This window comes from Felis catus, chromosome C1 (assembly GCF_018350175.1).
Source record: "Felis catus isolate Fca126 chromosome C1, F.catus_Fca126_mat1.0, whole genome shotgun sequence".
Classification (NCBI taxonomy): Eukaryota; Metazoa; Chordata; class Mammalia; order Carnivora; family Felidae; genus Felis; species Felis catus.
The window spans coordinates 152,740,440-152,745,439 of NC_058375.1; the positions used below are offsets into that span (position 1 = coordinate 152,740,440).

Consider the following 5,000-nt stretch of genomic DNA (forward strand, 5'->3'; position numbering starts at 1 on the left):
CTTATGGTTTTCACTTAAATACTTAGTGGAGAAAAATTAAGTAAATTCTGCAAAAACTGGAAAGTTTTTTAAAGATCTTACAATTCCCCAGAGGTGATGTGCAACCTAAGTCTTTCATAGCAGATTCTAGCATATTGAGTAGGAATGAAAGAAGTTGTCTCTGGTGGCTTTCTTTGAGTCACGGAGGCCTGGTTAAGTCAATCGACAATTTCTCAGTTTGATTGCCTTCTTTTCCTTTTTTTGGAAATGAGCTTTAACTGTGTTGCTTTAACACACATGTGAAAGACGAGTTGCACATTCTTTGACTCTGCTGACCATGCTCCCCCAACTCCTCCCACTGCCAAAATGACAATAGCCAGAAACAAGTGACCTCTCAACATAGTTGAATGTATCAGAGAATCAAATTCAGGGAGGCCCATTTCTGAACATAGTATCCTGTGTTTACCTTTTAAATTAGAATTGCTTGTTGCAGTTGGAAACTGGAGAATATCTGTTTCTTCAAGGCAGAAGCAGAATCTTCCTATCAGTCATATAACTTATGGTTTTAAAAATAGTACTTATAATGAAGGAGGGCAGGATGATATATTCCTTTTAAAGTTTGTTTCCTTCAGAAGCTGGAAATGATAATCATGTACTAACTCGTAGGTAGTATGGTGGGGAATAATTGCAAGTACAGTTAACATTACCCTTATGGTATTCCCACTAAATGTAGACCATCACCACTAAATTAAACAGCTGTGAAAATTTAACTAAGCCTGATAGGTCAAAAGTGAAGTCCAGAAAGTGCTGGCACCCAGTACGGTATATCGTCAGTCTTATTTTTTTAAGGACTCTATCATGGGTTTTGAACAATGCCTAATAGTCATCTGTATATTTAATCACTGTGACATATATGTTAGGTCAGTTGGGACTTTAGACAGTATAACGTAATGGTGAAGAACACAGCCTTTTGAATGAATACACTGAGTTAAAATACTCCACCATTTACTATCTGTTTCACTTTGGATAACGTACTAAATTTGCCAAGCTTCACTTTTCTCCTCGGCAAAATGAACATCCGTTTCACAGGGCTGTTGAAAAGATACGAGATATCACTGTGCCAAGTCCATAGTAAATGTCCGAAACTGGTAGTTGCTCTCATTACCATAACCAAGGCATAGTATATTCACCTTTTTATATACAAATTTCTGATAAGGTACAACTCACGTTTTGCCTAATTCTCTCTCCTTAGCAAGAATAAGAATACTTTGAATTGTGAATGTCATGAGTTTTTAAAACAGCGTAAATCAAGTTGATGATATATGTTTATAGTGGATTCTTAAATATCTACTATGCATCTTGGTGTGATATATATTTTCAAACACGAAGTTTATAATTTCATTAGACTCTTAAATAATTTTTTTTAATCTCAGCATTATGAGACATTGTAGTGGAAAGAGTATTACCTACTTAGTTTTTTTAAATGTTTATTTATTTTGAGAGACAGAGAGAGAGAGAGAGAGAGAGAGAGCAAGTGAGTGTGCAAGCCAGGGAGGGGAAGAGAGGAGAGAGAGAATCACAAGCAGGCTCTGAGCAGCCAGGGCAGAGCCCGACACAGGGCTTGATCTCACGAACCATGAGATCATGACCTGAGGTGAAATCAAGAATCCAGACTCAACCGACTGAGCCACCCAGGCGCCCCTACCTACTTATTTTTCTTTTCACTAGTTTGTTAATTTTTATCTGGCGTTTTTTTTTTTTCTAAAAATAATTAGCCTTTCATTCACTGAGACCATATATCTATAGACAATTATAACCTTAAAATTATAGATTCCCAACTGAAAAATTTTTTATTAGATTTGCAATTCCATAAACCTAACACCTGTCACTGACATTTAACAACTCTTTCATATTCTGTAGATTAGAGAGACGAGCCTAGAAGATTTTCCATCAAACTGCACTTAACTGAAGCATTTGAAAAGGGTATTTAATTGTACCTACTATTATCTTTTACCTCCCCAGTGTTGTTCACTGTCACATAAACAATTTAATTTACACTGTTATTCTGAAGATATTAAGCATATTTTTTAGTTTGTTTTTGGAGAAAATAAAGAATTAGGCCAATTTTGTGAAAAATAAAACAAAACCACAATTTACTTGATGACAAAGCCCATTTTAGTTTATTTCTATTCTTTCTGACCATCCTCACTCTTTGCCTCCCACACCTCCTTCAAATTTCTTTTAAGTCCCAAAGAATCCCAGGAAGAGTAAATAAAATATAAAGTAGCAGGGATGAGTTGAATCTACTTCCCAGAATTGGTATGGAGGACATACATATTGGGTCAGTTGGGATTTTAGACCATCTAGAAATAAGTCATCCAATATATTTAAGAATAATTCTACTTAATTGTGTGAATTCTGTCCTTTAGAAGGTCCTTATTTGATCATCCAACCCTATTTATGAGAAAAGGAATTTTGTTTTCTGATAATAAAGGAAATGGTACAGATATGGATCCTCCAACTTCATAAGCCACACAGAGAATAGGTCAATGAAACTACGGCTCTGTTGGAAAGTAGCACAAAGTGGTAATGTAAATGTCACTGTTAGGAAGAGGTTAGATAATCTTTCAATTTCAATGGTTGGGAAAGATAGTTTTTTCATTTTAGCCATTTACTCAAGTATCACGTAAAATTAAAACTTATCTGCTGTAGTAAAGTGTTGATTTATTAATAATCTGGGCTTAATTTTTTAATTAAGGCTTTACTTTGTGAGAGCAGGTTAAGGTTCATGGCAAAACTGAGAGAAAGTGACAGAGTTTCCATATATCCTGGCTTAATTTTAGGTCATTTATTTTTTTCAAATTTTTTAATGTTTTTATTTATTTTTGAGAGAGAGAGAGAGAGAGCGTGCGAGCATGAGCAGGGGAGTGTCAGAGAGACAGAGGGAGACACAGAATATGAAACAGTCTCCAGGCTCTGAGATGTCAGTACGTACATAACCTGATGAGGGGCTCGAACTGGTGAATCATGAGATCATGACCGAAGCCGAAGTTGGCCACTCAACCACTGAGCCACCCAGGCACCCCAAATTTAGGTCATTTAACTAGCATACACAAAAGTCTTAGTTTGTACAGTAGACATAGGTTGGTTTATAGTTGGTAGAAATGATTTTCTAAGACTCATGATAACTGCTGAATTAATAATGTGTCTTTATTACTTACTCTTTACAGAATTGAGTAAATGAAATGCATTTACATTGAACTGAGTGAATATTTGGTTACCTAATATGACTTGTATTTAGATGAAGTCTTAAACCTTTCTTATGGCATTATTTGGAATAATTTGGCTAAGCATCAGGTGACATGATGATATATTAAGGCATTTTAATATAACTTGAATGTAGATGTCATTATGGTATTTTTGTGTTGTATTTTTATAATTCTTTAATTGCAAATTTTCACTAAAAATGGGTTGAAATTGAAGAAAGGGTGAAGGTAAAAGGGATGATCTAAACCATGTATGTATGCATTTTTTAATCACATCAATGACCTTTATTTATTTTTATGACATTTATTAAAGATCCTTGTTTCAAATTAAGTTGCACAGCTTTCAGTGGCAAAGTTGACGGGTATTCAAACCTTTCTGCTGTACGTAATTGTTTAGAGTTAACAATGATTTAAAAGCAATTAAAATGATGCTTACAGTACCGCTTGTCTGTTAATTTCTAGGTGGTAGCACAATCACTTTTATCTCACTAAGAGAACCAAGTGACTCAGCCCCCTATGTTTTCTTGAATTCCTCATTGGCGATCTGTTGGGAGAAACTTTTCTACCCCCTAGACTCAGGTCCTCAAGCTGGCATTTTTGGCCTCACCTGTAAGCTTGACAGAATGTAAATAGAATCTTACTGGATCTACTGAATCAGAATCTCCGGGAGAAGGGCCCAAGAAAGTTTTAACAGGTGTCTCCAGGTAATTTTTATGCATTGAAGAACCACTGCCCTAGGATAAGGAGATATAAAAAAGACAGACACGACGTTGGCCAAGGGTATCTAGATGGGGCTGGACCAGTGAAGAGTATGTAGTTACCTTCTACTATGTTCAGTCAGTGTGAACAGCCATTTGCTCCCTGTTGTATAGTGTTCTTACAGAGTTCTCTAGCACCATGATGGTGGTTTTAAAAGAGACATGAAGTGTGTTATGTGCATATGGGTGACATCAGGAATGGGAACAAGTAGAAGCGGGAAGAGACAAAAAAATTTCTTATAAATGTGTTGGGGGAAAATCTAGTATGAGCTGATCATTTAATTCTTGGATAATTTCTAAATGTTACAGTTTAATAGCATTAAGTTGGAAATGTGGTATAATGATCAATTAAAAACTGTACTGTGAAATGATATTAATATGGTGAGACAAAAATAAGATTTTATGCTGCTTGTTTTTGAGAGTATTTGATAAGATAGCAAACATTTTGATTAATATATATACCGTTTTTTCAATATGTCCCAATGATATGGAATATTTAGTTTCTTTGTGCAGAAACTAATAACAGTCATCGTGTCACGAGGAAACACTTATTCTGTTCATGTATTACACAAGGCAAAGCAGACAATAAGAATATAGGGAGCAAAAATAGAAACCGCACCACCTTTTTAAGCCCCCCATAGCAGGCTTAGCAAATTGTAAATCACTGCTACTTAATCCAAAACTATTCTTTTCGGAAGTATTCATAATCTGAAATCAAGATTTCCTTGTGCTCTTACACTTGATACAGCCTCGTACCACTCACACTTTTTGTGTTTCGGTTCTTTGCATTTAACATCTAAAACAGTTTTCTTAGAACTAAAGATCACATTTGTGGTCTTTTGTGAATACCTTTAAAAGAACTATTGAATTTGTCCTGTTTCTGATTTAAGGTACAAAGTGCCTGTGCACTACTTTCCAGATGCAGTGTAAACTAAATTCCTAGTTGTCAGATTCCATGTCTCTAAAATGTGGCGGACAGAGACGGAATCAGAGAATC

The 5,000-nt window shown here is 35.4% G+C and overlaps 1 long non-coding RNA gene and 1 other non-coding gene across 3 annotated transcripts in view; one reads left to right on the forward strand and one right to left on the reverse strand.

The window, feature by feature from the left end:
* Nucleotides 1-1,480, reverse strand: part of LOC101099993 — an 8,239-nt gene extending 6,759 nt beyond the window's left edge. For both annotated transcript variants that reach the window (XR_002161512.2, XR_002744819.2), the window contains exon 1: nt 1-1,480. This exon is cut by the window's left edge. This is a non-coding gene — a transcript (uncharacterized LOC101099993).
* Nucleotides 1-5,000, forward strand: part of LOC111561860 — a 44,364-nt gene that overhangs the window by 36,467 nt on the left and 2,897 nt on the right. The gene's annotated exons all lie outside the window — the stretch shown is intronic.